Source organism: Helicoverpa zea, chromosome 25 (genome assembly GCF_022581195.2).
Source record: "Helicoverpa zea isolate HzStark_Cry1AcR chromosome 25, ilHelZeax1.1, whole genome shotgun sequence".
NCBI classification, from domain to species: Eukaryota; Metazoa; Arthropoda; class Insecta; order Lepidoptera; family Noctuidae; genus Helicoverpa; species Helicoverpa zea.
The window spans coordinates 4,639,934-4,667,483 of record NC_061476.1 but is presented as its reverse complement, the minus strand read 5'-3'; the positions used below and the strand labels follow the sequence as shown (position 1 = coordinate 4,667,483).

The following is a 27,550-nucleotide window of genomic DNA, read 5'->3' as shown; positions in this document are numbered from 1 at the left end:
CTCCTTTAATTGATATCTACAGTCATAATAACACAAATAAATTCTTCAAATACGGTTCTGAATTATATTTCTCACAAATGGGAGATATGGAGGTGTTGTTATTCACTCGAGAGCTCGCCAATATACTTAATTAAGATCCAAAATTATCGTAGAGCCAGTAGGTGGATTATTTCTGGATATCTTAATAACATCTGTCGATGTGAGTAAGACGAGTAATATAGGAGCAATCGTGTCTGGAAGCAGATGGGATACGGTAAGACTGACTCAAATCAATAAAAAAATATTTCAAAAGTGATTCATGAAGGCTGATATTAAATATGGTAGATTTCTTTTTCATTTATACATTTGGATACCAATTAAGAGTCGACAGAATTCAGACAGTCATGTAGGTATTAAAAAAAAAACTTTAATTAACATATTGATCAAGTCAAATAAAGTTAATGAGCGTAACGCTAAGATTTTGAAATGACATCACCCATAACTTTATTTAAATAGATCATAAAGATTCAATAACGAACACCGATCCAATATGGCGGCATATCTGTACAAGAGTTTTTGTTTCTCTTTCAAGCATATTACATGCTCTTTAGAAACAGGAAGTGGTGAAAATTAACATTCAATTTAATTACAAAAGTCGAGTAGACAGGTGAGGCAATATTATTTTAATTAAAGATAAGGAAGTGAGTTTAAAAATAGCGTTAGCCGTTTCTGTGTATGTTTAAAAAGTTTATTTGTAGTCACTCCATGTAAAGAGGAAACATTTTTTGTTTAATTGTTTGTACCTTAAAGGCTCAGAAACTACTGAACCGATTTGAAAAATTCCCACAGGAAGCGGGTGAAACCGCGAGAAAGCGGCTAGTTTCTTATACAATCCAAAACTAAAAACACAGTGTTTTCGTATAAAGAACGTGTTTCTAATAACTACATAAGATGTAATAAATGCTGGTACTGAGTAACGACAAGTAACGTTTTCAACAAAAAAAATGTCGTACAAAAACACTTATTAAATAAAGGTAAATTAGTACTTACCGAATGGATGTCTACGGTTTTTGTCAAAATGTCTTTGAGAGCTATTAAGAATACCGTTAACAGTCCAATTTTGCCACGTCAGCGACAATTGACGATATTTTGAGAGTTGTGGGTTGAATCCTCTTAGGCACTCTTGACTTTTTCTGTTGTTATTTTGGAATTGTAACAATTGTATTTTGTTTTCAGTGAACGATCAGATACGATAGATAGATACACAAAAAGCGTACGTAGGTAGGTATGTGTAAATAGATAGGCTGCGGGGTTGAGTTACCGTGGCCCTGGTACTTAAACGGCTCCAGAAGAAAGGTGGTTCAGCAAAAGATTGACACTCCTTCATGCTGCTCCTTCAGCGGGAGAGAATGTCATAGACAGGTTCATTCTTCTTATGATTTACCAAGTCAGAAATGAAAGTATGTAGATCTAATTTTTGCAACACTATGTAATTCATGAGATCTCCTCTGGAAATGCTCATTGAAAATTAAAAAAAAAAAAAACGTTCTACTGCTTCTGATAAAAATGCTAACAAATTCATAGCAATTACTATAAGAAATAATAGCTAACACGGTGGTCTTAACAAATGTTCAAATAAAGTATAAATAGGTACATTTATTTTTTATCTGCAGTTACCCGTTCGGTAAAGGAAGTGTGGTGTGCTTTTATTGAGCAGTTAAACTAAGTTGCTGACGATAAAAGTGCGGGTACTTTGTAGTTTGAATTCAGTTAACGTATTGTCAATCGATCGTTTCGCTGGAAAACTGTTGAATATAAAGTTATTTTATATGGGAAACACATTGCAATTTCTATGCATAAAATAAACTGTGGAATACTTACGTTTTATGCTATGTTGAAATGCTGACTTCAAGATTTTATGCTATCATTTATCATCAGAGGTAGGTCATAAACTTTTTGCTAATTTTGTAAGTCGTGACCGCCGAAACAATAAAGAGGCAGCTTCCTCATTTTTTAGCGTCACGTAGAGGGAAAACCGACAGGTTCTACTATCAGATTAATGCGTAAGTTGTCAGGCCATTGCTTAACTTCGTAACAGTTATTCTCAGTATTACCGTTGTACCTACCTACTTGGTTTACTGTCATGGAAGATGGGCAGCTGATACAGATCAACGGAGCCATTATTATAATAGGTATATTTTCTGTTGTTCAGTAATAAAACGGCACAGCGGGGGAGTATCGCTTGAACGTCCAAAATCTCGTTATTAAAACTGGCTCCTTTGTCATAAATAGAGAGAATCGTGTTTAATTCGGTATACTTAAATGGACTTAATAAATTTTAATGCCGATCAAACATTTCTTAACTAACTAGGCTTTAGCAAAATCAAGGTAAATTTTACAATCCAATAAGATTTCTAGACTTCGAATACCTACCATTATTCGATCAGTATCTCCTAAGTAAAAGTCCAAAGAAAAACATTCTAAATGCAAAAGATACCGAATTTACGTTACTTTTCGGGTCAAGATCAGCCGAAAGACAAAAAAACTTTCCAAGGATCCATAAAATTATTCAGAATATTTTGTTTGCGCCCCTTTTGTTTTTTACCTTAAATCCGAGACCTTTGGAATATAATACACTAAAACATCAAAATACATATAAACGGTAAAAGGATCTGTCTGTGCATTAAACGTATTTATAGTTATCTGGGGATCGTTTTTATATGGAGGCAGTGATAAATAAAATAAAAAAAGTCCTGCAGAATTGTCGAGAAAGGGACTGATAAAAGTTTATTGCAAGGCTACAGAAAGAGCATTCAAAGACATTCTTTGGCTTAAGATCAAGATGCCACTTCAGACAGTACTTTTGTTGTATATTTAAAGACATAATAACTTTACGAAGTCTTCGCGCAATGTAAAATTTAAGCCAACTTAAGCTGTATTATTGCAATACCACACAGACTTAAAATGTTGCATCTATTTCTAGATCTGTTACTTCGTCCGTCTCCGTAACGAATAGGGGAATATGGACTTTCAAGTAAGTATGGAAAGAAACCATTAGATCGCAAAGTTTACACGTTCCTTTGGAAGCGTCATAGAGAAGGCCAGAGTGTTTGACTCCTACCCTTTACTTCTTATGGTAAGTAATTAAATCAGTCTCTGCCTTTCTCCAATTCGTACATTTAATAAATTATTTACTTTCCATTCCGAGTGAGCAAACATTGAATCGCGTGATAGCGTTACCATAAGCACGCCCATGAAATAAATTATGAATTCAGAATTGAAAGTACAACAATAATTACGAATATTAATGAGCATTGAATGTCATAGACATCATTAATTAGATGCCAAGTCTATAATTACATTATCAAGGCTTATTAATTAACGTCCGAGGACGTAAAAGGAATGAGATAGTCTTAAAATAATTTCTAGTCTTGGTTCAATATAATTTAATATTGACCTTTCCATGTAAATGCATCTGATGATTTTGACTCTGCAAAGAGATTATCAATTAATTGTATCATCAAATATTTACGTTTTTGTAGGTATACATATTTGCCACGGAGTTAAAAGATTTATCAGAACCGATGTACAATATAAACTTGAAAACGCGACTACCCGCAACCACGCGAACCAGCAAAAATATTCGTATCACAAAGCTTTGACATGCAAATTTCTTGAAACATTAAAAATACATCATATTATGTCGTTTTATTCCCAACAGAGTTATTTTTCTATGGGAAAATACACGTGGCGGAAAATCCTTATTACCGTTTACATTTTTAAGCAGGTAATGAATACGGTATCGAGTAATTATGGGTTTTGAACGTTTAAGGACTGCTTTATAGCTATGCATGGCAGAGAAGGTACAAAGGGGAAGAATATAGGTATCTAAGTAGGTACCTATATCTGTTTTATTTAGATACTTTGGTGGGGTTTCAAATACCCCTAAAGCCGGAGTTTTAAGATACATTAGTTACCATGTGTTGTGGAGCGTGCCACCAATCAGAAACGTCTTTCAATTATTCTGAATTGAATGCACAAGGCGTCTATCGAAATTCTGAATTTTAAATATTGCACGAATTTTAGGTACGACCTTTAAGACATGGTAGTTAATGTTTCTACCTCTTCTCTCCATATGTAACACATTTCGTACTGATAAAAACTGTAAGAAAAAAATCAGTGTCATGTAACCGACTCACCGAGTCGATCTCATTAAAAGCAATTTGGCGCCCAACCTTTCACATCGGTCAACGACAAAAAAAACTTCAGACATTTTCGACGGCCATTCTCTACAAAACGATCGATAAGCGATTCACCGTATAAAAAAGGAGCACCTTATACCTTGAGAGAACCCTCACCTTCCCGCCTCCCTATTATTAGGAAACATGTGTTCCACAAGGCTTGTAATTTTCTGCCCGATACTCTTCATTATACGGTTCATTTTACGCCTTTGTACAAGCACGTATTGATACCACTTTTGAGACGTTCGTGGTAAGATTTTTATGTTCCCACACTGAAGAATTTCTTTTGATTAAGTGTTGGTTTTTAGGTTTTTATTACGTGGCATTTTATTCTAGGTTTTGTATTTGATTGTCTTCTCATTTCAAATGATAGATTAAATAGTTTTCCCCATGTATGACTACATTAAGTTTTATCTAAAGTTAGAAAAAACCATACAAGGGCATAATTTCTCAAGCACAGCCTTATTACAAGCTTTTATTACAAGCTTTTATTTAACTTGCAATGTATGTATGTATGTATGTATGTATGTATGTAACTATGTGTGTTCGGGTGGAATTTTACAACTCAATTTTAAGGCACTTGCCCTCAACCGATTGAGCTGCAATTTTGCATACATGTTTAGTTTGGATGACAATGCATGTTAAGCTATGTGACGTCATCCTAAATCCAACATGTCTAAATATACAAGATGGCGGACTAGTTATTTTTAAAGTACCTATACAATATGGGTATCAAATGAAAGGGATTGACAAGTAGAACACATCGCACTTTACGAAATAAAAATCCAAGATAGCCGCCGCTACAAAATGGTGAATAACCTATTTTTTTCAATCCCATCCATACCTATGGGTATCCCATGACAGGCAAGTAGAATAAAGTGCACTTTACCAAATCAAAACTAAAAAGTATAAAATAAATTGAGGTAAAAAAATCTTTAAAAACAAGCTTTTATTTAAATGCGCTAAAAATAAAAAAATAAACTTTTACTGTAACTTTACTGATTTATGTTTTAAAAGCTTGTCGCGATTTTACTAAGAAAGTAAATACGAGTACTTAAATCTCGCGACAAGCTTTTAAAACATAAATCAGTAAAGTTACAGTAAAAGTTTATTTTTTTATTTTTAGCGCATTTAAATAAAAGCTTGTTTTTAAAGATTTTTTTACCTCAATTTTTTAATTAAGTAGGTGGTTTGCTATTAAATTAAACTGTGTGATTGAGGCACAGCGGGCGACTTGGGAAGATCCGATAGATATACGTATTCGTAATAGTATAGGAACTATAGCATAATTTTGTTATTATGTTATTTTATGTTTTTTCGAGAACTCTAATTTGCAAAATACTAGTATATATCTCATTTTGCGCCATTTCGATTTATCTTGAAAAGTTTTTAGATTTCGAACAAAATTATGCTTCAGTGAATGTTCAATGTGAAAACTATCTATAAAAATAATAAACGCTTTACCAAATTTCTGCAATACACGCAAGACTTTCTGAATACCGTTACTTCGAAATTTTATCTCCAATCAAATCCAAATGATTCCTCAAAACGGTAAATGTATAGCACTAACTATTTTAATAACTGCCGCAAATTAACTTGGTACCAAAACCATAAAACTACTTACTCAGGTACCAAAAACTAATATTAGACATGAACTTCAGTTTACGAGTTACCGTCTTTTGAACATTTCTATCGGAAATTAGTTTAAAATGCTTCAAAGTTTGGCAACCTAGTTATTGAAATTTTACTCTAGAACTTTTGGGGAGTATTTCGAATGAAGCTTTATTAAATCTGAACAATTTTGAATGAATACTTGTGGACAGCAAAAGTGCTTTGTGCTTAAAGCAAAGTAAAAGCCAGTATTAACGTTGTTCTAGCTTCTAAAAGCTAAGTACCTCTAGTAAGCTGTATTTTGTGGCAACAATACAGAATAACTTGGTAGAATGACTAAGTTAGTTAGTTGTATTTTATGTTACCTAGATATTTAATTCGGGTACTGAAGGAAATAATTCATGCAGTTTTGTTCTATAAAATTTGGACTTCAAGCGCTTTTTGGTGGGTTTAATTGAAATTTTTGGCAGTCATTAGGTTCTATAAATCTTCAGCGACCAAGTTCTTCAGAAACAACAAGTTTGGGTTGAAAACCATCAGTCCTGAAAGCCACGAGAAAAAAACCTTTAGTTATTAATTTCCAGTATAAAAATAAAAGTTATGAAAATACAAACCTCGTAATTTATCCAACAGAATTCCGTGTGTAAAATAAATTACATTCCAACACCAAATGACAGGTACTATGAAATACTACTAAAACATAAATGATGGTTTACACGCTATGAGTGAAAATAAATGATACGACTGACTACTTACTGGGGGGAAGGGCTTAAAATTTTCAACAGCTGTCAAACATGTCTGACAACAAATCTTGAGGACGATTGGTCTCCAAACTTCAGATTTACGAGGGTTCATAAACTTAATTAATATTAAGCGAAAAGGAGTATGGATTCTTAGTTTATTGAGTGTCAGTTATGAATAGAAGTGGGATGAGTTTACGAAGGTCAAGGCAACCCGAGGATTAGCAAAGTCATCGCTAGAACATATCATAGCTCAAAATGACAAGTACATAATAAGTAACATAGATTAAATTAACCTTAAGTTTTTATGCCTAGTACCAAAATAGGGAAAAAAAAGATTAACAGAACGGAAAGGGTCGATGGATACTGTATCAGGTATCACGAGGCTTGACGATAGGAATTAGTAGTAAATAGAAGATTACCAATATAAAGATTTGGAATCAGCTTTTAAAAGGGGTAATAGCCATTAATAGGGCAACAGTAACTTCAAGTCTCATTCATATGCCTTTCTATATCATTCCATTTATGGAAAGAAACATCATCATAAATACCGTTAGCAACAACAACATATGTAATTTACTTGACGACTTGGAAATTGTCACGATTTCGTAACGGTTAGTTTCAATTGTCGTATGCGTTTGGATACATGTGAATTAGAAATTCACATGGTTTTTCTTTGAAATTAACACAGTTTATATCTAAACTGAGAAATTAAACATTACGCTAGAAGCTACTTTCAAAGTATTGTATTTTGATGAAATTAATATTTTTGCGATGATGATTTGAGTACCCATACAATAATTTCATGCAAAATTACGTAATGAAGAACTGATAATGAAATGGATGAAGAGATGGATTCTGTAACTAATAAGAAGATAGTTTACTACAATTATGATGTGATACATGAGTTAATTAAATTACTGTTTCAATAATAATAGATTAAGATAAAAAATTCAAAACTCCTGGATCCATCGTTAGAACTCCAAAAAGTGACTTAAGATTCCAGTTCTTCAATTTCTGGAAAAAAATGTGAAATATGTTAACAACATTAAACTAGAAAACAATAGTTTAAAAATTTCATCAAACAGCATTTTATTCTTCATTTACGAACAAATAAAATATTCAATAACTTTCATCTAGATACTGTTACACATGGCTTAAACATAGGTATTACATAAATTCATATTAGCTCAGGCAAGGCAGATAGATCATACATAACGTAAGGGTCAAACAAGGCAAGGTCAGCTTTAAGTAATTCATGAGCACGCATATTTAGACATGCTTCAACGACCGTAAAACTTGATATCTGTAGTACATGATGTAGAAAACTTTTAACCAAATTGGGTAAAGTTTAAACTTTAACATTGTGTTCATAGGTACTTTAAGGTTGAAGTTATTGTTCTATTTTAGAGTAAACAGCTTTTTTACTCTTTTTAATGATAGTTTATAAACATTAAGTAAGATCTTATTCACCATCTTTAAGTTTTTATCAGGAAGTAGGTACTAATGTTAACTTAGTGGTCCTACTTTTTCTAGTCTAATAGTTCTATATATGTTTAAGGGTAGTTATAGCTTTTAGGTATTGTCTAAAATAATAAGCATACATATTTACAATAAAAATCAAAAACTATCCTAGTAAAACAAACAACTAAAAAGCGTATAGCGTATAGCGTATAGCGGTATTGTCTTAGGAATAGAAGTTGACAGACAGAAACTTATCAGTCAAAACTTTTTGACATCTAATTTAATTACGGTCAAATCTTTGTCAAGCAGAAAATAAGTCAAACAGATTCACAACGAATCTAATAAAAGTATCTTTGTGTACTTAAATGAAGTTTTTATTAGTTCAAAAACTTAAAGTACTTAGACTGCAGACAGGTCACAAACCGACGATACCACTTACAAACTAGCCAAAATTAAACTCTTAATTAATTTTAAGTTTTAACTAGGTTACACCGAAAAGCAGGGTATTAATATAATTAGTTACTAAGTAGATATGAGAGCTGATAGAAATTTTATTACAGAGAAACAAGCCCAAAATTAATTTAGTTTTCCAGACAACGTCTTCATATGCTATAAAATTATTCTGATGTAAAAGCAATTAAGTGTATGTATAAAACTGATTACAATTCAGGTTTTCAAGAGAACACAAGTTTGTTCAACAAATGCCGGTGAAATGTCGTGTTCCGGGAGTAAAACCGACAGCTATTTTCCAAGCTCTAAGACAAACAGCCATAAAACAAACAGGAATATAATATACAACGACAATTCTGACACGGAATGGTAGATTTTCTAAAGTAAATAAAAGATTACTTGACGTCGGCGAGATAAAAATACTACGCTCTGGTCATTTGAATACCAATAAACTTATAACTACTTAGCAGTCTTAAGGTTCTTAGAGATTACTTTTTTGTTTTCAAATTATCGAAATTGTTCGTGACTGTTCATTGGTTTAAAACGAATTTTCAATTGGATTCCAAGAAAACTAAGTTTTAGGCTCAATTCTGTTAGAGCTGAAAACTTTTAATGTACTCAGAAACTTGGACTTCTCTTGTAAAAATATACGCTGTATAACCGTCAATTTTCGGACTACATTCTAATACAAGACTGTAGTCTGTAGTGGCCTAGTGGGTTAAAGACCAACCTCTCAAGTATGAGGGCGCGGGTTCGATCCCAGGTCAGGCAAGTACCAATGCAACTTTTCTAAGTTTGTATGTACTTTCTAAGTATATCTTAGACACCATTGGCTGTGTTTCGGATGGCACGTTAAACTGTAGGTCCCAGCTGTCATTGAACATCCTTGGCAGTCGTTACGGGTAGTCAGAAGCCAGAGTAAGTCTGACACCAGTCTAACCAAGGGGTATCGGGTTGCCCGGGTAACTGGGTTGAGGAGATCAGATAGGCAGTCGCTTCTTGTAAAGCACTGGTACTCAGCTGAATCCGGTTAGACTGCAAGCCGACCCCAACGTGATTGGGAAAAGGCTAGGAGGATGATGATGATTCTAATACAAGACTGTCAGAAAAGAATTACCGTATAACATAACATATCCGAATAGTACCTAAACAGACGACATAATATAAAAATTCGTTCAACATGTACTTAAGTACGAAGCTTTACTCGGTCTTCTACATGTACTCCATGTTCAAAATACCGAAGACACGGCGCATAATCTAAAGAAACAAACTTAATACTTAGGAGAACTCACCACGACACAACTCAAACATGTAAAATCCCGCATGATACCGCCTTACACACAAAAAAACGTCATTCCAAGACAAAAAATTCCCACAAATAAACATTTAGCTGTCAAGGGATACAGTTATGTTATATTTAGAAGCTTAGGGGCGTCCGAAGTAGATATTTTAATGGACCAAAGCCATTATTCAACGATGCAAGACGGATATGTCAAATGGTAAGCTTAAAAAACCGAAAACATACCTTGTATCAGGAAGATTAACTCCTCGTCTTAGTCGAGTGAAAATGGACTTAATGGCGCGTATAATGAACAGTCGGGTTACTAAGTTTCCTCCTTTTATCTTTGTCCATTGTGCTTTTAGAAGAGTTTCAGAGTAAATTCATTTTTAATTTCCACAGTCTAAGAAGCATTTTTAATTCAGTAAAGAGTTCCAGTAGTCGTTCACGTTCAGATTTCGAGCAACAAAAGGGACATTGCTATCTTAATTTGCAACGAAGAAAAAAAGCAATATTTGTCTCTAAAGAAATTAAGTCGTGTTCAAGGATATTATGCAAAGGAGGACAAAAGTCGGGCAAGGGAACAAGCTAATTGTCCGAACAAACGGATGTGACAGCAAAAAAAATGGTAAGGAAATACTCAACGTTATGGCGGAAGCCTTGATAATGTTTTTACAAGTATTCCGAGAATTATTTTCCTAACGTTACGAGTTGTGGAGCCAATGAAGCCAAATAAACATTCTATTATGATATTTTATATTATTATAAGAACGTAAAAGAAAAATATACGTAGTTTGATTTAAAACCAGAGAATGGTATTTCGAAAATTAATTGTGTGCGGTGGCTTCATTAAGTTTCGCCATGAATAAAAAGATTTAAGTCTAGTAACATCCTTAAGACGCAGATAAGGAATGCTCGGAAATACCTACTCCACTTACTATTCACGCCAAGAACTCCACGTTTTAGAGGCAAACTCTAGCAATTGAGCTAACTAGGTCAGAATTTACTTATCTCTTGAGAATTTCCTGGTTCTTGTCTTAATGTGTACTACTACATTTAATTTCCCTCCAAAAAATATGCTACCCCAAATTCTGCAGCTGCAACTTTACAATAATATCATAGAAAGTTTAATATCAATTAGAAATCTGTTATGAACTGTATTCCAAGCGCGATAAGATTCAAGTTGAGCGTACTCTCGATAAAATTAGGGGTTGAAATCATCAATCACATTCAGAAATAGGTCGAACTCGGCAAAGAGAGTTCTTTAAAATGTACTCTTCAACAAAATGTGGTATGTTGGAAACTCCGGCGTTGCTTTCCAATCTATCCGTTGGAAAATTTACCTTAGTTTGATAGCCGCAAGCACCAATATCGCTAGAAGCTTTTGGCATACGACTTACGGTATCTGCTGGCCTATGACCCGAGATAGCAACCGTACAGATTAGGTAAGTACTCAGAACGGCTCTCAGTACATCCGATGGCTTAGATAAAGGGATTCGTGTTCTAATAACTTTGTGGATAACATCGGTATTTCAGTTCGAAATGTTATTGAAGATACTTCTGAACTAACGTAGGAACAAACGCACAGATCTAGACAAGCTTTTGATTAAAGTCACATCTGTTTTGAATACGACATTCGCGTCTGAATACAATATCGTTTTAATAATATCGTGTTGACATGTTTCTTTTTACGATTCGTTGAATAAAAGCAATTTATCGCCAAATGCAAACCTAAATAGATAATTTACGGCCTCAACGACAAAAGGGTTCAGAAGGATCTAACAAAGGACCACTATGAGCTATGAATCCCTTTCCCAAATAGTTCCTGTGTCAGCAACATAAAGTTGCAAATTGCAGTTTTCATTTGATACGTGTTCATTTCACGCGTGTAAAATGTAATAAGTAACATAAATCTAGGACGGTGAAACTTGAGAAATTGTAGAAACAAATTCAAGCCCAAACACCAGTACCGTAAAGTTTGTTTTACTGCGTATGATTTGTTCGCAATTTCTGGCCGTATTATGAATAGAAACGACCCCTGCACAGAAGCAGGGGATTGTGAGTTAGCAAATAACATGTTGTAGCCCCATTGCATACAATATTTATTGCACACTTACACCGAACATTGGGGATAGGAGATTATGAAAATTTTTGATGTATGGATACAGAATTCTGGCTAATAAATTATGCAGTACAACTCGGCCTCGAGTCTGACTTTGAAGATTTTAATATATTCCCTAGAGAAAGCATGAGTAATTAAGTAACTTAGTGAAACATCATGAATAATGCTCAATTAAAACTTAAGAATGCTTGCTCAGCTAATGAAGTTAATAATCCAGTTTTAAGAGTAGATAAGAAGGATGTAGCGAAAGTTCTTTTTCAACAAGTTCTAACAGTGACTGTTAAAATACTATAAGTTCTGCAATTTATTATTGTCTGAGGAGACCTTGCAGAATTGTTATCAAAGAACTTGGCAGACGTTATTGATGGAACTTTTTAATACGTGTTTCTTGTCTAAGGAGACTTTGAGATGTGTAAATGGGAAAAATATTGAAGCGAATGTACCCATAGGCAGTCTGAAAGAAGAACACGAAAGTTTCTTTTAATGTTACTTTATACGAGCTGTTGAAGTAAGTACCCACTCACTTTTAAAATTAGTAATGTTTTATCCTTAGGCCTAATACTTATCGCCGGTGGGGGACTGGATGCCATGGATTCCCAGACCCCCTCCACTCAGGCGAGGTCGGAGTGCCGCTGGGCCTTTTTAGTGGGTATACCGGGAACGTCTTTACCGGGGAGTCCCACATACCCCTCTCCCGTCCCCCGATGGGAAGGGCATGCGTAATAGCATTTTTAGCCCAGCGACAACAAAAAAAAAAAAAAAAAAAAGGCCTAATACTTATATATACTATACGTAAGATAAATGCTCAAAATAAAATGGGTAGGTTATTTTCACACCAGAATTTGCTTCATTTCCAAACGACCACACCGAACGTACTATTGATGTCGAAAGTAATATTCTTATGGCCACTGGTGATAGTTTAGAGCTCAAAGATAACAAGATATTCATTGTTGCCACTTGTCGGCACGTTAAACATGGTTCTTTCAATTGAGTTTAATGATCAGAGTATTACCTAAGTAGTTGCTGCTTGCGGTCGTTATCCTAGCGTTTTCCCAGGCGAAGTCGGTTCACTTAACCGATTGTTGTATTAGCAACTAGATGACTAATGCCCTATTTTATTGTGAGTTTAATGAACTGGATTTGCGTGATTATCGTTAGTAGCTTCTTCACGCGATAGGGTAAAAATGTCCTTTGGCAAATATACTTTCACAAATAAGGGTGTTTGCGTTTCTTCGCGAAAGTGTACCTGTCAAAGCCAAGTGTTTCTCGCGTGATTATAATACGTATTAGTAAGAATCTATAAGCAATAAGTACTTTATAGAATACATACTTTTCTTAGGTACTAAAACAATTTTTTTTTCCAAAATCCGTAGAAACAGAATCCAACCTCTTGGTTAGATTGCACAAGTGAGTGACAGCGTTCAAATCGCACCCCGTTTAATCAGAGATTTGGACGTCTTATGATAGGAATAGCAGCGATTAGTGTCACAGATGGGGATGTTACTTCGAATAAGTAATTAAACGCCGCAGAGGCGCCACTGAAGATCACCGCTGCATCTCTAATTGCGGTGAAGGAGCCAAGATAAGTGACACTGCTTTGAGTTACTGCGACACTGGATACCATGTAACTAGAACATAATAGTCCTTCAATATACATAGTGACACACTGGACTGTAATCTAGATGTGGGAAATGAGACACCTACATAAGTGTATCTTTGACACCGTAGTGCACAAGAAACATGGTGCAACCTTGAATTTTGATTTCGGTTAATCACCTTGAGGTCGTAAGGATCAATGCTCATTTTTGTTCAAAGAGAATCTGCGTTATGTAAGAAGCTTTGTACATACAGATTACCGAAAAGAATACAGAGAATCGTCACTTCAAAATCGATGGATATCATCAATTTTTCTTGATCATAAGTCGTGTGTGGGGCGTGAAACCTCTTGGGCGTCGCCAGAAGAATAACTTTCAGTTATTCAGGGCTATTACACTGCCAGGTCACGATTCGCCACTGTATTGGATTTTTCATGATGTGCCAACGTTCAGATTTCAGACAGACGCAGATTATAATGTCGTTGTCTTTTATGCGGTCTGAGATTTGGAGATATTCTTTTGCTGTATTTTTTTCGTAGTTCACGGACGCAATACATTATATTCTCCGTACAGATTATGTTGATTTAAATTGTAGAAACATGTAATTTCGAAACATGGTGGAGTTATCCAGAAAATTTTAGATCACCCGAATTACATTGGCTACTAAAACATCGTACAGAGATCAAATTAAAGTTTCCCCTACCAATTAAGTTTGCAAAACACTCGAATCAAACGCTGTTGGACATAAAGAGTATCTAATGACATCCCAACACAAACATGGAGTACTAAGTCAATGGAGTGTGAAGCTATGGACATCCGAGCAATTAATGTAAAAGGAAGTTCGCTATGAAGACGCTCATTATTTCGGGGACGTGACTCTCCATTGACGATTATTTACGAGAATTTTTTTCTCGCTGTTTTTCCGCTTTTTTGAACTTGCTTTATGAACTTTCTCATTATCATAAAGCCGTCAGCTTTAAGTTAAAGTTAGCTTGGTTATGAAGTGTAAATAACGAGATTGCAGAAATATAGCTACTCGAAGCCAAAATTTAAAAATTCAAAAGGACTGGTTTAAAATGTTCTAAGTTTAAAATGCTAATAATACCACTCCTTTTGCTAACTACTCTTTGTGCAAACAGGGCTAAATGGCCGGCCAGAGTAAATGTTGACGAGACGCGTAAACACGAACTGAATGCAGTTCAGCCAGTCTTTACACTGTTTTATTTAAAGTTCTCTGCTTCAATCTACTTTGTAACTGCAAATATGAGCTTGATATGTTTGGGCGACAGCGATTGTTATTTTTGAGCAAATAGGTTACACGGAAATGAGCATTGTGTTTTCTGATACGTTTTTTTTTTAAAGAAAGCACAATGCCGTAAAGCAGATCGTTTAGTACGTATCCGTATTTCATTCCTAGACATGAGATTACAACCAAATTCACGTTCCCAGAGGCAAGCATTTTGATTACATCTGGCCTTTTCATAGATCTGTATTCTGATCATATTCAACTTTCAGTGCTTTCAAATCATATAATATAAGTTTTTCCGCGGAAATAAAAGACCCTTCCTTCGAGCGTTTCTCTGGAAAACTGACAATATCTAACTAGCTCAGCTCTCTGCGATAGTGTTACATTATATAAAAGAACAATATTCACGTAATTTTAACAGTAATTAAATTCTAATATTACATAATTATAATATTAAAAAACCGCATGTTCTACATCTCTGTGCCAAAGCAAAACCTACAGACTGTATCATTGATTTACGGAAAATGTTGTGTAAACAGATTCCCACACACTCGATTTGTGAACAAGAATGAACGAAAAAAAGCAGGTAGGCATAAAAAAAATGTTCGTGAAAAGCGCTTTTCGACGTTATTTCGATAATAATTGAGGGTATTTTGTTTTCATTGCGAGTAAGTGCGCAATCAAGTGGGTAATAAAGCCATGAACGATGGGAATAAATGTTTTTGCCTCTCATTGGTTATTACTGTTTACTTTGGTACTGTCCCTCTTCAGGGTAATGAATGAATGAAATACGATTGCAGAATTCAGATTGATTTAAGCCAGATAGTGGATAACCTGTAAGTATTAAGTCAGCTTTTCGGTCTGAAGTGTCGATAAAAGAGTGCATGTTGAGGGAAATAAAGGGGGAGATGAGTAATTATTGGTAGTAGGTTTGGAAACGTTTCGAATAAACATCATGTCATCTTTACATCTTAATAATACATGTAGTAAATTATGTGAATGCCTTCTACATTAACAGCAATAATCAGACATTTTATAAAGTGCTCCAAAATTCTTGACAAAACACTCGTTCACATGTTTTAAAATTCCGTAATGATAAAGCCCCTTTACACCATTCTCAATTGAATCACAGGTAATGCGTGTGAACAGTTCACCCTCTCACTCTTAAGACTCCATTCATTGCAGCTAATTGTTTAATTGCCGCCTAACCACGATTAGTAACGCGATCCTGATAGCTTTGTTCACAAAAACCGAAACGTGGATCAAAGCCGTGCCTAATGGCAGGTTACGTTGTTTTAAAGAGAGCGAATGTTTGTTCTTCTAACCCAATTTTGTTTAAGATTTTCTTTGGAAAGACTTCTTTCATAAATGATGTTGAGAACATTCTTCTTTCAGTCGTGGTCATTTGGAAATGTATGAATGAACTATAGAGAAGACCCATTGTTTATTGTATTGACTTTGTCAACAAACAACAGTTGATATTTTTCTAGTAAGCATCTATTAGTAATTAAGTACCTTCATGGTCATGCAAAATCCCTACATTTCTCTCGGTGCACGCCTTGCTACAGCAAAGCAAAGAAACTTGGTTAAGTTATATACAAGCTGTTGATTTGCATTTGTGCCGGAAGTCAAGAGGAGGACATAAAATACGTAAATAATCGATAGGAATTACAGTAGACGGGAAATAGCTAATATGCACTGCTTTTTTTGTCATTGTAATGTCGTAGTATTTCAGAAGTAATCCAATTTTATGAATGAAATTTATGAATAATCGTTGCGTATGCTTTGTGTTTGCGTTTGTGTGAGGGCGGAGCACGGTTTTAAGGCCAGTAACACACGCGCCAAGTTTAAATACGGCTAGATGACGTTGACGGAATTCCGAAAAAAAAATTACGTACCAATTTTTTTGTTGATTTGGGTCGAGAATCATTAGCATAATTACGTCCTTGAATATGGCACGGATGCAAATCAATAATACAAAACCTTAAGCATAAAAGTACTTTAACAACATTTTATCACATGTTATAACCAATAGTGATAGATTTTAAGCTTCATACAGCGCCGCGGGGACTCGAATACTCGATTCCACTCGATGCCTATTTCATCGTGTTACTCACACTCGTCAAAACACGTCGGCAAAACTGGTTAAGTGATACGACTAACAAGAAACAATCGATAAAATAACTGACGATTTATTGACAAATCCATTCGTTTAAATCATAAAACCTCTTATGGTTTTGTTATGAATTAATAGACTTGCAAATAGTTAGAGACACTTTTTTTTATCGACGTCAAAAATCATCAAATGACCCCTTCCGCTGTGGGTTAGCAGCGGAGAGGGAGTGTCAGACTCTTACTGACTAAAACCGTCGTGTTCCGTCATAGGCCTTTTGTGTACCAGGGCCGCGGTATCTCTTTCGAACAACCCGCACCCTAGTTAGAGACACTGGAAATATTCTTTAAGTACTTACTTTATTCAGTCAAAAATAGCATTTTCAACCTTGAAAATCAATCAAGTTTATCACGTCAGTACAATCACAAGCAAAAGCTTTTAGCCAAATAAGTTACTCGGGCAGTTAATTGAATCCAATTTACAATCGATAACAAAAACGATAGTGACTTTGAATCACATTAAATTCAATAAAAGTCCTCGTTAATATTCCTGTCTTGTTTCACAGCCATTTTTATACAACAAAGACAATTGTTATGGTGCAGTTGCGCATAAAAATTAACCAATCAATGAATGCATGCATGCATGGTGAATTATTATGAAATATGCCAGTGAATACTGATGACCGAGCCAACTATGACGCATGACTGGCTAGTATGATATTTTATTAAATAACGTGGAGTTTGTAATGAAAATTTTGAAAGTTTCGTGTAGCATCAGTAAAGTGCCATTAAACTGAAATGAACAATAGTGGAGTAGGTACTTGTACGCCCACAATCAAAACGTACAAATATGGGTCTGCATACAATACCCAGTTTAATAGTTTTCTATCACAGTCAGCTGTTTTCCACGAATTCGTCAAATCTTGAACCTCATATTCTAATCAACTTTACCTTATATAGCCTTCACAAAGTCTCAACCTAGATCCATTAGAAAGGTCATCCAAATTAGATCAGTCAGGCATTTTACGTCATCAAACAGAAAGACAGACACGTAATCCCGACTACAACGTAGACTTACTATAAATTAAATTCATTAACTAATGTTAAGTAATAATCCACGTACGTAAGCGCTCACCTAAGGTCATAACTCACCCGATCTAGGTATTAAAACTTTAATAACAAGACTTAATATTATCACACAGTAATTTACTACTGTAGGTACTTGTTCTTGAAGTTAAGACTAAGATGTTGTAAGAGATTAGAAATAAAAGTTGCTTAATGAAGTAGGCTATAAGTTTTAACAAGAATCTTTACTAATAATACTATTTAAGCTGACGATTTGTTTGTTTGTAGTATATTTTGAAAAACTCTTTTAGTGTTAGATCGCCCGCTTATCGAGGATGGCCAACTATTTATTTGGGTGAATGGGGTAATTTCTATGTACATACGAGTCGCGAGGAATAGTTAAAGTACAGAAAGTTTCTTACTTAACAACAACTTACGAAGCTTTTGTGGTTTTCATGAAATAACGCTGCAGAAGATAATCACTACCTGTAAGTGGTATTACTACCTTTTCGGTTAAGTATGGGAGAACAAAATTTGATAGGTTTTTAATCGGGCGTGTGATGTAGGTATTTCACTCATGACGTGAACTTCCAGGATACATCTGTGTATTTTGATTACTTGAATTATTGACTTCATGCAATAAGTAGTCAAATATTCGGTCTCATAATAGCGTAACGACCACAGCTCATCAAATTAATTTTATTAATGTAGATCTTTCCGACCGTAAACAAATTGTTTTAATGAACACGAGTGCTTTTAAATAAAACCCGGTTCAAATTAAACACAGCTAGTGGAATTTACAAAACGTGCGTTTATATAAATAGTGGAAACAATAACTAATTAACCGTAAATCATGGTTTGTTCGTTATTTAATTGGCTTCGTATTTTTTTGAGTAAAATGCGGGTGGGTATTTCTAAACGGTTACAATATATGGTATGTTTATTGGTTAATTAGGTAGGTATCTGGTCTCTCTAAAAACACTGCCCAATAACACTTGACCATTTTACACATTATGTTAATTTACACCGGCAATTGGCCGATCGATTCAGTTACTCAAATCAGAACTTAAAAGTCCTGTTTTTAAAAGTGCGAAAAGTCCTAATAGCCTCGCATCGCGGAAAGAACCCCGGGCAACAGCCACCAGCACCACAATTTTCTGGCTATATAAAGGAAATCAGGTCAAGGTCAACTATTTTCAAAAAGAAAACCACCGATTCAAACAAAAAATACTTAACATAGTTAAGTGTATGTATAGATATGCCCCTTTGTTACGATTTCAAAATAATTGCATGTTAAAATAGTAGCAAGGAGTTCGATATGAAAACCTAGAGAAGGACGTAGGCAAGGGATGGTTTTATGAAGGTGCATGAAATCCTCTGAAAATGTGGAAAAACACGAGTAAAAGAGGTACCTCGATACTAGATAAGAGGGAATGACCACACTTCGATGGAGATCGCGAAGAATATCAAATACCTAGGTATACGCATTGTACTTACATCAGACGTTTTACCTATAAACATGACCCTGAATGACGCAAACTTACGAAAAAGCCATGAAAAATAGCTTTAGGCCTTATCTATTATCAAAGTCCAGATAGGTACCTATAACGTAAAAATGTTAAGACTAAGATACACATACATATTATGTACCTAGGTACCTACATACTTTAAAATCTTTAAATAACTAAGGTAACTTATTCAATGATAATTGATAATACTTTATTTACTTTAAATAATAAACAAAACAATTACTCATTACGTTAAACAAACGAACTCATTAATAAAGTACCTAATTTATCGATAAATCATAATTTCTACATTCTAGTACAACAACAAATGACCAAGTAGGCTGTTCTAAGTTCGTAAACTTTTTCGAGCAATTAAAAAAAGTATGAAGGCTTTATGTCGGCACGAACATCGCTCGGTTCAATGACCACGAAAAAAGTTATGTAGGTACGTAGGATACGAAGGCTGTATGCATGGCGCTAGGCTAGGGCTCCAATTTTGATTATCTTTTAGTTTAGTGTGTAAGCTCGAGGCATCTAAGTACCTAGTTAATTAAAAATGAAAAACCTGATCTAAATAATTGTTTGATAAATAGATTCAAGGAAGCATTACAAAAGCGGTAAGAAATACTTTGCATTTACCTAACATATCAATAAGAATCCAGTTACGAGAACTTGATACGAAACAATAGCATCGAAAAAAAATGAACAAAAAGTTTTTTATTCCTATTCCGAAGAAACTTTGCCTATGAACTGAACTGAACATGCGCGGTAGCGCTTTCCGATGTAAACAAACTTTAAGTTTCCAAAAGTTTCATAAACATGTTATTACCCACCTTTAGGGCTGAATGCTGTTGTAACAAGTCCAAACTCCAGTAATATAGACGTAATCCAGTTGGATTCACAACATTCCTAAAAACACTGACTCAAAACTAGTTGCTTCACACACACTACTAATGCCGCACTTTTTAACAGAAATTTATCATAAAACACAGTAGAAACACTCCAAATAACACTTTTAAGGTCAATTGTATAACTTTTTCACTTATTCTACGGGCAATTACAAGGATTCGTAATATAAAAACTTAAAAAATCGTCATAAACAATCGGAGCAACACTCGGCACGCGACGGCCATCTTCCGCCAACGCGTAGTTTGAGGTTAATTTCACTAGAGGGCGCTATGTACGAATCAAAGTTAAAAGTTCTATAAGTAAAGTTTTTTCAAATAGTTAAGAAAAAAATATAAATGTATCTGAAAATAGTTAAATAATATAATTCACATATTTTTGTCGTAAACACTTATCATTATAAAAAATCATAAACAGAGTAACTTTGCTGTTTCATTTTCAAATTATTGTTTTGTTTGGTTTCAACACTGATAGACGTAGTGTTGCCAAATTGAAAATATTACTCAATTAGTAGTTTTTTGGAACTTAACAAGGAATTGTATAATCTCATGTATTCTTTTAATTGTTTTTTCCTTATTGTAGTGTATAGTTATCGGCACGGATATTGAGCTCTCGGAGAAAGAGTAGGGATCGCTTTGCGCACCGTACACATAAGGCAATAAACCAATAAATTGCTTCTGCGCAGGTGAAAGTCAGGGCTCAATATCCCTGCCGATGATTATAACGTGTTATGATTAACAAGTATTGCCGAAATTAACAGAGCACATTGCTGTTGAAATGAATTGGGTAATCTGATTTATGTCACATATTGTCAATCGCTGGGCTAGTAGTGAAGTGTCCACTTTAATATTACAAAGGAGAGGTATCTCTAGAAAAAAATAAATCATAAAAAATCTTATCTCGGCGACCGGGTAACGATATCACGTAGTATCTCATGATATGAACCTTCCTTAAAACAAACATAAAAATACATAGAGACGATAGAGTAAATTTCTTCGTAATGTTTTGTTTGTTTGTAACCTAAAGGCTCTGAAACTACTGGACCGAATTGAAAAATTATTTCACTGCTGGGAAGCTAGACTGTCCTCGAGTAATATAGGCTTATTTTGTGCGAGTACGGGAAGTAGTACCCCCAGATCACCGGTGAAACCGTGGGAAAATAGCTAGTAAATTAATAAACTGACTACTTTTAAAATATTATGGCTGAATATAAAATATTCATGGATGGATTTTATTTAACTCAACGTACAACACTTGTGGATGTCTGTCACGGTGACAGTTATTGAATGTCATTTCAAGTAGACATGGGAAAAACATATCATTGAAAAGAAAAGATTGATATATATCTTTTGATCACTGGGATATGTATCACTCTTTTGTATCTCTATATCCTTTCGAATCCGCGAGTGACATTGTACTGTTGCTCAGAGTGACTCGCTTCGTTCAATTCAATCCAATGTATCACTAAATCAGTACGAACTAAGAGTGATAGATTCGTTTAGGATAGATAGATTCGTATATCAGTTTATAATATTTTTAAGTTTCTATTTTTCATTTTAAATTTAAGTTTACGATTTATGTAATTGGCTGTTAAAGCCGTGTAAATCGAATAAATAAATAAAAATAATGGTCAAACACTTATCCTCGGTATCGAGAAAGTGAGACAGAACATTCTAAGTAGGGAAGTGCGAAAGAGATGTCTGGACTTTCCGATGAGAAACCGTGACGCCAGCCGCTCAATGCTGTGTGTGCGAGTGCAACACAGATACAAACGGACGACGGATTGAATGAGTTGTTAAAGATACACTGATACATTCGGATTTGAACTGATACAAAGAGCGAGTGATAAGAACGGAAAGATACATATCTTTTTTATCTATCACTCCTGAGTTACCCATCTCTAATTTCAAGTCATTTGGACTTGTTATTGTTTTGGTCCCATTACTTTAAGCACAATTATTGTTTTAATAGTTTCAGGAAAATAATGATTCTACTATGACATGGTTTGTATAACTTCTCATCAGTAATTACAGGCTGTGACGGTCTAGCGTTATGCGATCAGTGACGACGGCGTTTTGTGTTAACGTGTTAACTAAAGAGCTGGTTCTATTTACAAAAGTCCTAGGTATTTCACCATCAGCATTTGTCGTCGACTAAATGCTATTAAGCACGTTCACCGCATTTTTTTATTGTAACTGTTCGATCACTACATATACACATGCCTTTGGATCATAGATTGTTTATTGTATGTAATAAGTAGGTAGGTACTTTAAACCTACGTATACTTCCCAAACCTAGATAAAATAATAATAATTATAGTCTATTAAACTCAAAAACTACTACTTACTGTTCATTATAGAGATTATTCTCTGCTCACCACCTCTAATTAATATGGTACAACACCAATTATCATGTTAAGTTTACATAACCATCTTGGTCAGAGTAAGTTGAAACAAAAATACAAAGCATTAAAATAGAGATATGAAAAAAGAGAGAAAAATACAAAACAATAATAGAGGTATGCTTGTGGGGCCGATTGGGATACTGAGCGATTTGGTTAATCAGCAATCTACTGTAATATATACTCCATTTGAGCATTGACTTTTCTGAATATAAACAATCTTAATAATTCTTGATTTAAAAGCTCAGTTTAAAAATAAAATGTAGCTATAGAATATAGATGAATACAAATACAATAATACTTCATCAATTAAGTCATTATTTTATCAGTAGTTTATTTGTTTAATGGGTAATTATGTAAAAACTCCTGTTAAGATTACTTAGCTCTATTTGAGTGCCTACTCAAATAGAGCTGTACAGCTCACCTGTTTCCCATTGGAACTTCTTCCCTTTCCCGGATAAAATATAGCCAATACTACTTGGCAATAGTGTAGCCTTTTTTCTATTTTTTTTAAATTAGTTCTGTGGTTTCAAAGTCTTTAGGGTACAAACAAAAAATGTTTTGTCTTTTTTATATTAGTAGTTAGTATAGAGTCATCTACCTTGCCTCTTCCCTACTATGTTGGTTGGGGTCAGCTTCGAGACTAACCGGATACAGCTGAGTACCAGTATTTTACAAAGGCAAAGACACAGTATTTTACTAAGAGCGACTGCCTGACCTCCTTAACCCGGTTACCCGGGCAACCCAACACCCCTTAGTGAGACTTTCTGGCTTCTGACTAACCATACTTAATGACTGCCAAAGATGTTCAAATGACATTCGGGACCTACAGTTCATAGTGTTTTCCGAAACAAGGAAGAACACGTTATGACAAGATGGTCACCCTTCCACTCTTCCTCTTTTCCTTCTTTAACACGCTTATAGGTATTAGCTTTAATAGCACTTGTAACTATTTATGTAAAATCTTGGATCTTAATTTTACCCACATCCCGCTCATCGATTAGGATGAAATTTTGCACAAGCTCTGAGTTCTGCTGACTATACAAATATTATGTAGTGTGTTTTGTTTTTTAAACTATTATTTTTTTTGTTGCGATTAGTCAGGACCACTACAGGGACATAATGAATGCCTTGGTGAGATAATACATAGTTGCCCTTAAGAAAATGCAATAAAATCTTGTAACAGTATCATGTTGCAAGTAAACAAAAAAATATAGCAATCTCCAATAACGCGGATACAAAACTTCTAAAAAGCAATATCTAAACTTGTGCCTGACTACTATTGCAATTGGAAAATGGCATTAAAACTGAAATGGACTTTGGAACCACTTCGGAAGTGTTGGACCCTTGGGGCTAGTGTTATTGGGGTCAGCTGAAACTGTATCTAGCTGTACTCACGATATTCGCAACGTTACTAATACTATGTAAGTTTATCTATGACATTGTCATAGTAAAGTTTTTGGGACCAAATTATCTAAGTTCCCAAGATAGGCATATTCATGAAATTCCTATTCCTAAAATTAACAAACATGTCATGATAAAAGTACATTAACTATACACTACTCGGTGATTTCAATCGTAACGCCCTAAAACAAGTCCTTAACATCAAAACGTGTCAAAATTAAGTGAATTCCCATTTATGATTTATTATTCTTTCTTTTTGTATACAATCTTCGATATCCGCATACAAGTTGTAATGACGGGAGACGAAACTTATTCGCAAGTTGTTGTGAACACAACGGATTTGTTCGAAATTCTTTGTCAAGTCACTTTGTGAGGATTACTGACAACTTTCGGTATATTCGATCGAAATATTTCGATTTGTGTGTCTACGTCTCGCGTGTTGTATATTTCGTTGTACACAGAGAAACAGAATATCATCATCATCCTCCTGCCCTTATCCCGATTTTATTTGGGGTCGGCGAAACATGTTTTCGCCTTCCATACTCTATCTGCCGTCTTCTATCTGCCGTCATTTTACAAGTAACATTCTTTCTTACCATATCTACTTTCACACAATCCATCCATCGTTTCGTTGGTCTTCCTCTTCCACTATATCCGTCCACGTTCATACTCATCACCTTCCTCACAATCCTTGATTATTGTTAAAGCCTTATTGGTTTTTAGTTCTTTGCTTACGCCCCATCTGCATAAAGGTTGAAAACAAAAATGGCCACCTCGTTTTCTTAAATTTTTCGCTGGGCATGTTGAAATGATGAATATAACGGAAGGGTCGCCGGATAAAACAAGAGATTACCTTCAGAGAACGGTCATTAGGTGACGCGGCAGTATTTTTAAAACATTTATTCAAGAGTTACAGAAATCTGTTACGTCAGACCTTCAGAAGGTAATTTGGTCCATTAAGCTAGGTAGGTACTTTATCACCAATGCTGAATTGATGTTTTCGTAGACTAAGGTAAGTTTGGACCAGTTTTTGGTCTATGATCACAGATGGCTAAATAGTTTTTCCCCTTTATAGGTACTAAGGTAGGTTTTTTTCCAACCATCATCCCCCAAATAGCTACCAGCTTCTTATCTTTACAAAATAACAAATATGACAAATAGGAAACTACTGAACCGATTTGGAAAATCCTTTCACTCTCGGAAAACTAGACTACCCGATTAGCATAGGCTATGATTTATCCGGGTACAGGCAGAAGTTCCTGCAGTTGAAACCGTAAAAGAGTAACATATAAAAGGTGTAACATTGATTTGTAACACCAATTTCCGAAAACTCGATTTTTAAAGCATTATACGTAGACGTATTATTTCGAGGGAAATGGAATTTCCTGTAAATGTCCAATGTGATATTATCGAAATGTTTTTTCTCATTTCAAAATGATATGATTTTCGTGTGATGATATATGGTTTTAAATAATGAAAAAGTATTGAAGATTTATATATTTAAGAGGAAATTGACAGCTTTTGATTTGATTCTGATCGTATTGCGTCGCTTTACATATTTTATATACCTAGGCTTTTTAAATGGTAGCTAATCTAGTTATGTATCAACATAAGTATGTAGGTATTTACATACTAAGTATGTAAACAAAACATTGCCTAATAGAATTCAGTAATAATTAAGCGTTTTCAGTGCAATAATTTTATTGGAATTGGATGCATACTTTCAGCAGTTACTCCATACGAACACCTTTTTACCTTCCTAAAACATTTGATGACTTTACCACCGTGCCAAGTTGCAAATACAACCATAGCCGCTGCATGGAAAAACTCAATTGAACTCTTAACAATTCCATAAATAACAACATGAAAATCAAACGAAACAGCTAGCAAAGCAGAGGGATAACGTATTTAGCGAACCGTGGAAGTTTGTAACATGTCTAATTGAAATGCTACCGCAATGGCGGCGCCGGCGGTTGCGTCTGAATTTTTTAACCAACTGCCTGCTATGGAAGCGAGGGGTTTTGAATACATTTATATTTAGCCACTCAACTTTCCCGACGACGGGATTTTTTTGCTTTTTAGTGCGGATTTTTGTGTATGTCTCACCTTTTTAATCGACACACATAGTGTGAAGGGTTGTTATAAAGTTTGCGTGAACCGATTTTACAGCGATTTTGTGCTCTACCTATTCTCAGGAGATTCATTGTTTTTTCTTCCTAGAGCTATAAGACAAATGGGTCATCTGTTTGAGGTACGGTTGAACAGACACGAACAACACTCCTCTTTTTGCGTCGTTGGTTAAGTTGCAATTGATGGCAACCAAACCCTTATCCCAAATATCGTTATAAACTTAATTGCTCGATTTTTTTCAACAACGCTTACTTCAAAAATAAAAGTCATATAAAAAGTAAATGGCTGTAGCATTGTAATTGTTAAAAAGGGCGTTTAATTAAAATTCATACGGCGTAGACAAAATTAGGGCTATAGAGAAATGCATTCTGCGCTGAGTCACTTTATTTAATTTGCTGGCGCACAAATTGAATCTGACTTTGTCGCCATTTTTTGTTGTTCCGATTTTAAAATTGTTTTGTTCCATGTACTTACGTAGGTATTTATATTATGTTCTTGGTAGGTTTAATGCTTCAGTTGAACTTCAAATAAGGTCCAATAGTGTGAGTACCCATCATCTAGGTAGATATCTTAGATCAAATAGATGTACTACTCATACTACCCTTTTTACGCGGAAAATAAAACTGATGTAGATAACTCACACAACAAAAACTCGTATTCTTCATACATTCAAAATATTTTAATTTACATCTAAGGAGCATGCGCTAAATGAAAAATTCGCATGTTCAACATAAGAGCCTTATAGAAACAAATAGCAAAGGTGTAATTACGCGACAATCACAAAGTAATGCCAATTCTACTGCCGTAAGTGCAGTAAAAAGTAGGTGATACTGGTGATACACGTGGCTATGTATGGAGATACCTATGTATGTAGGTACAGGTTTATTTGAATTAATTAAGGAGTAATAAATCAAACAGCGATTAAGCAATGGGAAGCAAAATTACCTAAAAAATGGTGTTGAAATCAATCGCATCCCATTTCAGTATTGTTTATGCAAAACTTCCTATATTAGCGATGCAGTTGTTTTTATGGGAATACATTAATAATGTTAATAATTTTTAGCGCAATGAAGTATGTATATGTAAGCGAGTATGTATGTAAATTACCTACATGCCACAGTGACCATAAAGATTGTTATGTGAAAAAATTGTTAGGTAGGTACGTGTATCGTAAAAATATTTGAGGGACTTAAATTAATGAAAGTAAACTGCAATAAATAAGCTTACATATGTAATCAGGCATAGGTTATTATTATTAGGTGGGTTGCTGAAATGTCTCTTCCTCGTAAAATAATTC

At 34.6% G+C, this 27,550-nt stretch overlaps 1 protein-coding gene across 2 annotated transcripts in view; it reads right to left on the bottom strand.

Annotated features, from left to right (window-relative positions):
• Positions 1 to 20,545, bottom strand: part of LOC124642762 — a 662,223-nt gene extending 641,678 nt beyond the window's left edge. For both annotated transcript variants that reach the window (XR_006985814.1, XM_047181399.1), the window contains exon 1: positions 20,246 to 20,545. The gene's annotated coding sequence lies outside the window, so the exon portion shown is untranslated. The remainder of the gene's footprint in view (positions 1 to 20,245) is intronic.
• Between the last annotated feature and the right edge of the window lie 7,005 nt (positions 20,546 to 27,550).